We start from the raw sequence: 12242 nt of genomic DNA, 5'->3' as shown, positions 1-12242 counted from the left end.
AGCATCTCGGACCCAGAACATTCTCCAGTAGTGCATTCAGTTCAACACAGCAAGTGCTTCACTGCATGGAAAACACTTTGAAGACAAAAAAGAAATCTTATTTCTTTTTTTGTAGCCTTCCTGATATTTACAGTAATACCGTTAACTGTTTTATCGATAGCAAAAAAGGATACTTTTTGCAATGTAATTAGATGTTCTATAGTGCTACAAGGAATTGCTTTCAGAATGGGGGTTCATGTATAATACTCATTTACAATTCAATATATAATTACGCAAATAATTTTTAAATATAATCAATAGTAAAGACTGTTCTGTGGATGGTAGTGTTTAATACATTTTATATTTTGTATAGTGATTTCAGGCCTTTTGTTTTCTTAAAATCAGCAGCTATTTAGCCTAATTCTTAGCATTATTTTGTCCTTTGCGCCAGTACTTTTTTGTGCACGCTTTTTGTGATCTGTGTTAAAAACCTGCATTGCCAACATTGCAGCTTGAACTTAAACTTGTTATTCAAATAAATATTTAATTTTTTAAATTGCTCTTGTATAATCAGATGCCCCTTTTAGTATTATTTTAGAAGCGTTGGGAGGGTTTTGTCTAAAGTACAATTTATCGGGAAAAACTAGATTTTAGTTTTATAAAACTTTTAAGTCTTTCATGGGACCTATATTTTCTTGAATTAAATTTTGTAGTTCTAGAATTAAAAAAAAAAAAACTTCTCTCAAAATTGGAGTCAGTCCTCTCAAACCCTACCACTCCTTTATCAACTAAGTTTATGGAATATTCTAAATACTTTGTTGTCATTTCAAAAATGTTCATTGCATCTTCACTGGTAATAGTTTCCATCTCAAGAAACCATTTTCTTTGCTCATCCAGAAGAAGCATTCAAGTTTTATTATAACATGCAGCATTTCAGCAATATCTTCAGCTCTACTTCAATTCTAGTTCTTTTGCTATTTCCACCACATCTGCAGTGACTTCCTCCACTGAAGTGTTAAACCCCTCAAAGTCATCTGTGAGGCTTGGAATCAACTTCTTCCAAACTCCTGTTAATGTTGATATTTTCACCTCCTCCCATGAATCATGAATGTTCTTAATGGCATCTAGAGTGGCAAATCCTTTCCAGAAGACTTTCAATTTACTTTGCCCATCTCCATTAGAGAAATCACCATCTCTGGCAGCCATAGCATTATGAAATGCCCTTCCTCAATAATAAGACTTGAAAGTCAAAATTACTCCTTGATCTATGGGGCTACACAATGGTTGTTGTTGTGTTAGCAGGCATAAAAACAACAGTTTTATGAGCAGTGGACCTCAACAATGGACTTAAAATATTCAGTAAACCATGCTGAAAACAGATGAGATGCCATCCAGGCTCTATTGTTCCATTTATAGAGCACAGGCAGAGCAGATTTAGCATCATTCTTGAGGGGCCTACGATTTTCAGTATGATAAATGAACATTGGTCTCAACTTCAAGTCACCAGCTGCACAGTTCCTATCCAGAGAGTCAGCCTTTCCTTTGAAGCTTTGAACCTAGACATTGACTTCTCCTCTACAACTATGGAAGTCCTGGATGGCATCTTCTTCCAAAAGAAGGCTGTTTCATCTACACTGGAAATCTGTTGTTGAGTGTAGCCACCTTCATTGATGACCTTAGCTAGATCTTCTGGATAACTTGCTGGAACTTCCGCATCAGCACTTCCTGCTTCACCTTACAATTTTATGTTATGGAGATGGCTTCTTTCCTTACACCTCTTAAACCAAACTCTGCTGGCTTCCAACTTTTCTTCAGCAGCTTCCTCACCTTTCTCAGCATTCACAGGATTGAACAGATTTGGGGCCTGTTTTGCCTTCATGTGTTCACTGGAGTAGCACTTTTAATTTCCTTCAAGAACTTTTCCTTTACACTTACAACTTGGCTGTTTGGCACAAGAGGCCCAGCTTTTGGCCTGGCTTGGCTTTGACATGCTGTCCTCGCTATACTCCATTATTTCTAGCTTTTGATTTAAAGTGAGGAATGAGAGACTCTTTCACTTGAACACTTCAGGGCCATTGTAGGGTTATTAACTGGCTCAATTTCAATATTGTCCTGTCTTGGGGAATAGAGAGGTCCAAGGAGAGGGGAAGAGTTGGGGGTAAGACCAGTTGGTGCAGCTGTCAGAACATGTGCAACATTTGTTGATTAAGTTCATCATCTTATATAGGTGAGACTCATGGCTCCCCAAAACAACAGTGGCATCAAAAATCACTAGGCATAGAGCAATATAACAGATACGATAGTAATGAAAAAGTTTGAAATACTGTAAGAATTAGCAAAATATGACACAGAGACATACTTTCATACTTTGTATTATAATCCAATATCACTTAATTTATTTTGTTGCTCAGATTATTCCCTAAAGTAAGCACATTCTGTTAGAAAAATGGTACCAATAGACTTGGTCCATACGGGGTTGCCACAAACCTTCAATTTGTTTTAAAAAAAATTATCTGGGAAGTGCAATAAAGTGAAGCATAATTTAGCAAGGTATGTCCGTATATACTGTATTTTTTCTTTCTTTTCTTTCTTTCTTTCTTTTTTTTTTTTTTTTTGAGGCAGAGTGTCTCTCTGTCGCCAGGCTGAAGTGCAGTGGTGCGATCTCGGCTCACTGCAACCTCCGCCTACTTGGTTCAAGCAATTCTCCTGCCTCAGCCTCCTGAGTAGCTGGGATTACAGGCATGCACCACCACGCCCGGCTAATTTTGTATTTTTAGTAGAGTTGGGGTTTCACCATGTTGGCCAGGCTGGTCTCGAACTCCTAACCTCATGATCCACCTACCTCGGGCTCCCAAAATGCTGGGATTACAAGCGTGAACAACCTCACCTGGCCAGATTCCTGGTTTCTTTTGTTGGAATTATTATTAGATCCCAAGAGCTGGGCATGAGATGTGATCATTTTTAATAGGATGTGGTTGCTTTAGGCCTTCTCATCTGACAGAGCAAGGAAATATATATATATACACACACACACACACACACACACACACATATATACGTATACATGTATATGTGTGCTAACCCATGTATAGATGAATCTATAAATATTTCTATATGTAAACATCTTTATCTGTATTAAGCTAAACATGGGGCCAGGCATGGTGGCTCACACCTACAATCCCAGCACTTTGAGAGGCCAAGGCAGGAGAATCGCTTGAGCCCAGGAGTTTGAGACCAGCCGGCACAACAGGGTGAAACCCCATCTCTACTAAAAATACAAAAAAAATTAGCTGGGTGTGGTGGCGTGTGCCTATAGTTCCAGCTACCTCGGAAGCTAAAGTGGGAGGACCACCTGATTCCAGGAAGTCAAGGCTGTAGTGAGCTGAGATCACACCACTGTACTCCAGCTTGGGTGACGGAGTGAGGTCTTGTCTTGAAAAAAATAAATAAATAAGCCAACTAAACATGAGTTTGTACTGATGTCTCCAATTCTGATCCATAGATCATTCTATCATTCTTGCCTTCTCTCCTTGCTTTCCTGTGACCTCCCCTGCTTTCTTGTAACCTCCTGTAACCTCCTACATAGAGAGAAATCTGGCTCCTCCCATCAACCATCCATTTACTGAATTGTTTTGGGTTTTTTTTGTTGTTGTTTGTTTGTTTGTTTTTGAGACAGAGTCTCGCTCTGTCACCCAGGCTGGAGCGTAGTGGCGTGATCTCAGTGTACTGCAACCTCTGCCTCCCAAGTTCAAGTGATCCTCCTGCCTCAGCCTCCTGAATAGCTGAGACTACAGATGCCCGCCACCACACCTGGCTAATTTTTGTATTTTTAGTAAAGATGGGTTTCTCCATGTTGGCCAGGCTGGTCACAAGTGACTCTTGGCCTCAAGTGATCTACCTGCCTCAGCCTCCCAAAGTGCTGGAGTTACAGGAGTGACCACCATCCCCAGCCTTCTTAATTGTTTAATTTCAGTACACACATATAGCAGTAACAGAATTGTTAACCTTTACCTCTGTGGGAAATAACTTTATCAACTAGAGTACAGTGCTTATGTAAAATTTCTTTTGACTTTAGTCTTACAGACTCTACATATTTCCAAAGTGACTTGGGTCAGCACCTTTACCCCCACCTCCTTTAGTGAGGTTGTTTTATACATTTGTGATAGATTGTATTGTCACATTCTGCATTCTCTTCTGAGATCCCCCAACCTTCTAAATGATTTTTAAAATTTGCATACATTATGATTTGCTCTTTGTGCTGTAAAGTTCTAGGGTTTTTGACAAATGTATAACATCATATTTACATCATTACAGTATCACATAGAATAGTTTTCACCATCCTAAAAAAAAAAATCCATGTGCTTCATCTGCTTCATCTATTCAATCCTTCCTCCCTACCCCACAAACTCCTTTTAACCACTCATCTTTTTACCATCACTATAGTTTTGCCTTTATAGAAACATGTAATTGGACTTATACAATAGGTAGCCTTTTTAGGCTGGCTTATTTCACTTAGAAATATGCATCTAAGATTCATCCATATCTTTTTTTTTTTTTTTTTTTTTTTGAGATGGAGTCTTGCTGTGTCCCCCAGGCTGGAGTGCAGTAGCGCAATCTCAGCTCACTGCAACCTCCACTTCCCTGGATTCAAGCAATTCTTCTCCCTCAGCCTCCCGAGTAGCTAGGATTACAGGCACCCGCCACCACACCCAGCTAATTTTTGTATTTTTAGTAGAGATGGGGTTTCACCATGTTGGCCAGGCTGGTCTCGAGCTCCTGACCTCGTGATCAGCCCGCCTCAGCCTCCCAAAGTGCTGGGATTACAGGTGTGAGCCACGGCCCCCGGCCATCCATATCTTTTCTTTTATCACTGAATAATATTCTCTGAAAGGATGTTCACAGTTTGTTTATCCATTTACCTGTTGACCATCTTGGTTGCTTCCAGTTTTGGGCAATTATAAATCAAGCTGCTGAAAACACTTGCATGCATGTGTTTGTGTAGACATAGTTTTCAAATCAGTTGGGTAAATACTCAGGAGTGGGATGGTTGGATCGTATATTTAGCCTTATGTGAAACTTCCAAACTGCCTTCCAGTGTTCTGTACCATTTTGCATTCCCACTAACAATGAATGACAGTCCCTATTGCCTCATATCTTTGTCAACCAATTGATATTGTTAGTATTTTAAATTGTAGCCATTCTGATAGGTGTGTAGTGATATCACATTTTTTGTTTTGGCTTTTGTTTTAATTTTCAATTCCCTGGTGAAATATGACATGGAACATCAAATGTTAATTTGCCATCTGTGTATCTTCTTTGGGGAGATGTCTGTTCAGATTTTTTGCTGATTTTTTAAGTGGGTTGGTATGTTTTTATATTGTTGAGTTTTAAGAGTTATTTGTATATTTTGGATACAAGTCCTTTTTCAGAAATGTGTTTTGCAAATTTTTTTTGCAATCTGTGGCTTCTCTTCATTTTCTTAACAGTGTCTTTTGAAAAGATTTTTATTTTGATGAAGTCCAATTTATCAACTTGTTCTTTTATGAATTCCTGGTTTTGTTGTCATATTTAAGAAACCTTTGCCTAGCCCAAGGCCAAATATATTTCCTCTTAGGTTTTCTTCTGGAAGTTTTATAATTTTAAATTTTACATTTGGCCTATGACAAATTTTGAGTTAATTTTCATATATGGTGAGATACACGGTTCAGGTTTTGTTTTGTTTTGTTTTGTTTTGTTTGAGATAGAGTCTCGCTCTTGTCACCCAGGCTGGAGTGCAGTGGCATGATCTCGGCTCACTGCAACCTCCGCCTCCTGAGTTCGAGCAATTTTCCTGCCTCAGCCTTCCAAGGAGCTTGGAGTACAGGCATGTGCCACCACGCCCAGCTAATTTTTTTTTTTTTTTAAAGACAGAGTTTCACTTTTGTTGCCCAGGCTGGAGTGCAATGGCACAATCTCAGCTCACTGCAACCTCCGCCTCCTGGGTTCAAGCGATTTTCCTGCCTCAGCCTCCTGAGTAGCTGGGATTACAGGCCATGCCACCACACCTGGCTAATTTTTATATTTTTAGTAGAGACGGGGTGGCAATGAGCTGGGTGTTGTATGTGTGACAAGGTCAGTGAATATACATGGTGACCACTCAGCCCCTTCCCAATCCGTGCCCATGGCAGACATTGTTAATCAACCCATGAATTCTTTTTAAGCCTGAAAATGGCCTCAGAATCTTTGTCATCATAGCATTCTAGACAGGCACAACCAACTGGTCGAAATTGACATAGAAGATGAAACCTAGCATCATCCTCCTTCTCCTGGATGGCTGCCCCTCCTCTCTGGCTCTGCCCAGTGAGTGCCCACTCTCCTACCTGCTCATGAGAGGAGTGGCAGAGGAGCATGCTGGATCTTCATTCCCTTTGGAAAAGATTGAGAATTTGGCTGCTGCTAGTAAATTGGGAGGATTCTGCTCTGCTCTCCATGAATGTCACTGTCCCTGGCAATAAAGTGTGCATTAGTAGAGTCTGTGGGATTGTTGCACCTGGTTTGGGTATGTCCTTTGATAAAGGATTCCTTTATTATAGGGTCCTCAAAGGCAGCCTCTTTAAACATACCTGGTGGGGACTGGGCCAGTTGTAGAGATGTGTGTTCCAGTCACTCATGTGTAGCTAGTTAGTGCCATGATGGAGGCTGGGGGCTGACAGCTTTGCTGGAAACAAAAGAAAATAAACTTCTCCCATACAATGGAGAACCATACTTTCATTTGAAGCTTTAATATCTCATAGAAAAGACTGTGGCTTTAAAACCATATATCAAAAGGAAAAACACTTTCATCTTGACCTCTTCAACTTATAAAAATGGATCCCTTTCTTAATCATCTAGAATTATATGTATGAATATAAACTGTAAAATTATAAACACCTGAAGATACTTGTACAAAAAGAATAAACTTTCCTTTAATTTAAAAAAGAAAAAAAAAAAGGGCCAGGTGCAGTGGCTCATGTCTATACTCCCAGGACTTTGGGAGGCAAGAGGCTCACTTGAGCCCAGAGTTTGAGATTAGCTTGGGAAACATAGTGAGACCCTGTCTCTATAAAAATAACAATTAAAAAAAGTAGCCAGTTGTGGTGGTGCACACTTGCAGTTCTAGCTACTCAGGAGGCTGAGGTGGGAGGATCACTTGAGCCCAGGAGGTTAAGGCTGCAGTGAGCAATGATGGCGCCACTGCACTCTCTCCTGGGAGACAGAGTGAGACCCTGTCTCGAAGGAAAGAAGAAACCCCTAGTGTCATCTTCAAGGTAAAATATGGCCCAGGGTAATAGTAGATCCATAACAGAAGGAAGACAGGACTGAAATACTCTAGAGGTTGGGGAGATTGGGGTAATTAGGACTCTTAAATTTGTAAGGAACAGAGATAGTAGAGACAACTTGAGCAAAGAGGAGAATTTATTGTAAGGACAAAATGCTAGGGATCCAGCAGGGCCTCAGGGATAGCCAAAGGCAGAGACTAGAGCGTTGTAAGAACTTAGAAAATTCTCTCCGTCTCTCTCTTCTCTGCATGTGTGTTTTGTCCTCTCTCGCTTTTCCAGTTCTTTCTGTTTCCAGTTCCCAAGGCAGAGAATGAGTGCCACAACAGCTTGTGTTTATGGATTCTCTAAGAGGTAGACAGACGGTTTTGGAGTGTCTTTGCATCAGCTCCACATTCCCCAGCAAAGGGCTCTCACTGACCCAGTTTGGGACAGGAACCCACCCGTGGTCCAATTTCCCGTGTCCACTGGGGAGGGTTTATACAAGATGCTAGGCTGGCTGTGCCCACTGGAGGCAAGTTGGCAATGCCAATGAGCTGTGAGGTAGTGTGGATTTCTCAGAAACGATGGGGAGACCATTTCCAGGTAATAGAAAACAAAATCAATATCCCCCATGTGATTTGAGGAATGCTGCTTGCAGGAGGTAGGTTTAAAACTAGTGTCTGAGGCACTTCATCACTTTCTCCCTAAGCCCTTAAATCCTCCTGCCACCCTGTCTTGCCCCAGATGCCCCTGGTTAAGCCCTATTCCCCTCCCTGGCCCCTGCTCTGGGGCTGCTGAGCCATGCTAAAGAAAAGAACCACGCAGTGTGGGGCCTCTGCAAATGTGAGGACCCCCAGCCCTGGGTGAATAGCTGCCTCCCCTAAGCTGTCTGGTAATTCCCTTATACATTTTCCAAACAGGGAAATCCAATGCGTCCAAGGCCTCAGCTAGCTTTGGCTAGTGGCAGGGTCTTTCCTGGTCGGGGAAATGCACCCTGGCTTCTGGCAATGGCTGAACAGGCCCCATGCTGTCATGGGCTCCAGGCCTCTGGCCCACCTCCACATTCCCTGTGCACCCGCCCGCCGCCCCCAGCCCTGTGATGTCCCTCTTGTGTACGTTGCTATTTGGGTTATTAGTGCCCTCTTATGCTGCAGGCTGGGTCCTTGAGGCTGAGAATGCTTGACACTAGAGAGTGGCTCTTTCCTCAGGGTCTCCACACTCAGGGATCCTGGGCCCCAGGAGGCTGAAGACCTGGGAGATCTGGAACTCCACAAAGACCCCCTCCCCGCTGAGCTCCCTCCCTGTCCCCTACCCTCACCAAAGACCCCTCAAACTCTCACCTGACTCCCTGTCCATTTATCTGATTCATGCCAGACACCCAGCCATCCTTGTCCCTGATGACGCCAGAAAGGAAGCTCTTTGGCAGCCTTTACTTCCCATTAAAAACTTGTGGACTTGGCTGGGCATGTTGGCTCATGCCTGTAATCCCAGCATCTTGGGAGGCCGAGGTGGGAGGATCACCTGAGGTCAGGAGTTCAAGACCAGCCTGGCCAACATAGTGAAATCCTGTCTCCACTAAAAATACAAAAATTAGCTGGGCATGGTGGCGCACACCTGTAATCCCATCTACTCGGGAGGCTGAGGCAGGAGAATCACTTGAACCTGGGAGGTGGAGGTTGCAGTGAGCTGAGATCGTGCCCCTGCACTCCAGCCTGGGTGACAGAGTGAGACTCCATCTCAAGCAAACAAACAAACAAAACTTGTGGACTTCATCTCTCCTATTCCTGCTCCCGGCTCAGAGGAAGAGGTTTGCCTTCTGTTGTCCAGAGCTACTTCTATTTCCTCAGGGACTTGGTCCCATCAGTTCTTGCCTCTTTATTAATAATGTAGAGTTTAGATTCCTGTAATGGCTGCTTCCTGGAAGGTCGTGTCACCCACGATTAAACCTCTTAATCTCAGCATCCGGAGCTCCAGGAAGGGAAAATTTCAAGTCAGATAGAATTCCATATATACCACTTCTTTGGAACCTTCAGCCCTCAAGATTCCAATATCATGACCTCAGTTTCAATACAGTTGTCCTTAGTCCTCATGTCACTGCTTTTGGTGCTGCCTGTTGTGGAAGCAGTAGAAGGCGGTGATGCAATCGCCCGGGGGTATATGCATGAAAAAGAAATGGACAGATGTGACTTTGAAAGGCCTACTGAGTCAAACCTCACCCTGAAAACCTTTGTGCTATAGAGGCTAAACCTGAGCTTTGGTGTGTGAAAGGTTCCAAGAATCAGTAAATAAGGGAGTTTCACATTTTTCATTGTTTCCATGAAATGGGAACAAACATACATTTATAAATAGAAAAAAAAAATGTTTTCTTTACAACAAATAATGCACAGAAAAATGCAGCCTATAATTTGCTAGTTAGAAAGGCGGTCAAAGAAGTAAGATGGCTGAAATTTACATAAGTAATATTTCATAATCTTAGAATTCTCTCAAAGCATGTGAAATAGGAAGAAGGAAGTTCTTGCCCAGAATCTTAGGAAATCACCACTGTTCGGTTATAATCACTGCCTCCTGAATCGTTGAGGAGTCTTTTCTCCATTCCTTTATTAGATTTTTGTTTTGTTGTCTCCCAAGTTAATATTATATTTAGATATTGGAGAGTCAGCCAAAAAGGAAAACTTTTATCTCTGGGGAAAAAACATTTAGAAAAATGTATTCAGTGTATCTAATACTGAAATGCGGAAAAAAATTTAATGTTAAAAAAAAAAACTATTGACATCGACATGGAAAAGAGATTCAGTGTTTTGAAAAAAACTTTATATTAACTGAGTAACATCCTCCTGATGAGAAATACTGTATTAAATATAAACCCATTATGTTATTAAAAAAATAGTGTAGAGTTTAAGACTTTGGAAAAGTAGAGTCCCAGGGCTCATTTAGTAGCTTTTGTGACCTTGGGCAGTCCAAACGACCTTTCTAAGCCTCAGTGTTAACATCTGTAAAACAGAAGTGTAATAGACAGTTATCCTTGGGTATCCTTAGGGGATTGGTTCCGGGACCCCCTTGGATACCAAAATCTGAGGATGCTCAAGTTCCTGATATAAAATGGTGCAGAAGTATTTGTGTGTAACCTAAGTACAAACCCTTGTGTACCAAAATCTGAGGATGCTCAAGTTCCTGATATAAAATGGTGCAGAAGTATTTGTGTGTAACCTAAGTACAAACTCTTGTGTACCTTAAATCTTTTCTAGATTACCTAATACAATATAAATGCTATGCAAATAGTTGTTATACTGTATTGTTTTTATTTGTATTATTTTTATTGTTGTATTGTTATTTTTTGTTTTGTTTTTTAGATATTGTCTATCTGCTGTTGGTTAAATCTGAGGATGTATAGCTGAGCATCATGGCGCACGCCTGTAATCCCAGCTACTCAGGAGGCTGAGGCAGGAGAATCGCTTGAGCCTGGAAGGCGGAGGTTGCAGTGAGCTGAGATCATGCCACTGCACTGCAGCCTGGGTGATAGAGTGAGACTCCGTTCCCCCTCCCCCTTAAAAAAAATCTGAGGATGTAGGTCCTGTGGATACCAATGACCAACTGCACATGCCTCGTGAGATTCTCAAGGTATCAAATGAGGTTTATCAGGCAAAGTGCTTAGCCCAGTTTCTAGCACTTAGCAAGGAAACTAGTACTCCTCCCTCCCCCACACACTCAGAAGATGACCTCACCTTCCACTTTCTTGAAAAAACAGAAACTCTTGATGGAAAGTCCTGGAATGTGCAGCTCCTCCCAGGCCCAAGCTGTCCTATTCTAATCCTCTTTCAAAGGCTTCCCCTCTTCCCATCCAAGGCAATCACTCCCCAGTGCTTGGATCTATCCCCACTGGACACAGGAGCCTCATTCCCCTGTCACCCCATCCCATGTCTCCCTCACAGTACTGGCTTCCCCCCTTCAGCATGCTGATGATCTTAAACCTCTCCCTTCTTCAAAAGAGGAGCACAGGACCTCCAGTTCTGCTTCCCTTCTGGCTCCCAGAGGAGCATCTTGTACAGCTGCATCATCACAGGGCATGTCCTCTGGCCTTCTCTGGGAAGCATTTACCCAGGCAAGGACCAGTTTCTGGGATCAGCTCTGGTCTTGAGATAATCTGAGATCATCTATTTCAGCCACCCCATGGCTGGGCCTCTTCTCCAAGCGCCAGAAAGGCTTCCACCCCTTGGCATCATTGAGGATAAGAGCTCAGCACTGGACCCTCCTCATGGCCTTTTCAGGGCCTGAAGCAGTCTGGGGCCTTCCAGGGCAGACCTTCAAAGCTGGGTATGCAGTCCCTCAGGCCTTGTTTCCACTGGGGCCGCGACCTACCCTGCCCTCGCCTCTGCCCTGGAAGAGAGTGTGGCAGGAGCTCTGGGTGCCCATCCCTTTATCCTTGGATAAAGGCTAAGCCCTGGGAGAGGTGACCCCAGGGACTGTGGTTGAGGACCAGCCAGTCAATGCAGGAGAACCCTTGTGGCCTCAGTGGCCCCTGGTTGATAGTTGCAATAGGAATATGCCGATGGAGGCATGCAGCTTGGGAGTGGGTGATCAAGGCTGAGAGAGAGGCCTAGGAGATGACATGCTGGCCAGAGACAAAGGGAATGACATTGAGGCGAGGCCATAAAGTGCGTGGCTATGGATAGGTGTCTGCTTGGCATAGTGGTTTGGGTGAGGAGGTGGAGTAGATGGGAAAGCCACCTGTTGAACTTGCAGCCATCAGCACATCGTAATCAAATGGACCAACATTTCATCACCATGAAAACATCACGAAGGTTTTTGTTTGTTTGTGACAGTCTCGCTCTGGAATGCAGTGGTATGATCTCAGCTCACTGCAACCTTGACCTTCCGGGCTCAAGTGATCATCCTGCCTCAGCCTCCGGAGTAGCTGGGACTGCAGGTGTGCACCACCATGCTTGGCTAATTTTTGTGTTTTGTAGAGACAAGATTTTGCTATGTTGC

The sequence above is a fragment of the Pan paniscus genome, chromosome 19, assembly GCF_029289425.2.
Source record: "Pan paniscus chromosome 19, NHGRI_mPanPan1-v2.0_pri, whole genome shotgun sequence".
In the NCBI taxonomy this organism is placed as follows: Eukaryota; Metazoa; Chordata; class Mammalia; order Primates; family Hominidae; genus Pan; species Pan paniscus.
Note: the sequence above shows the minus strand (reverse complement) of the source record.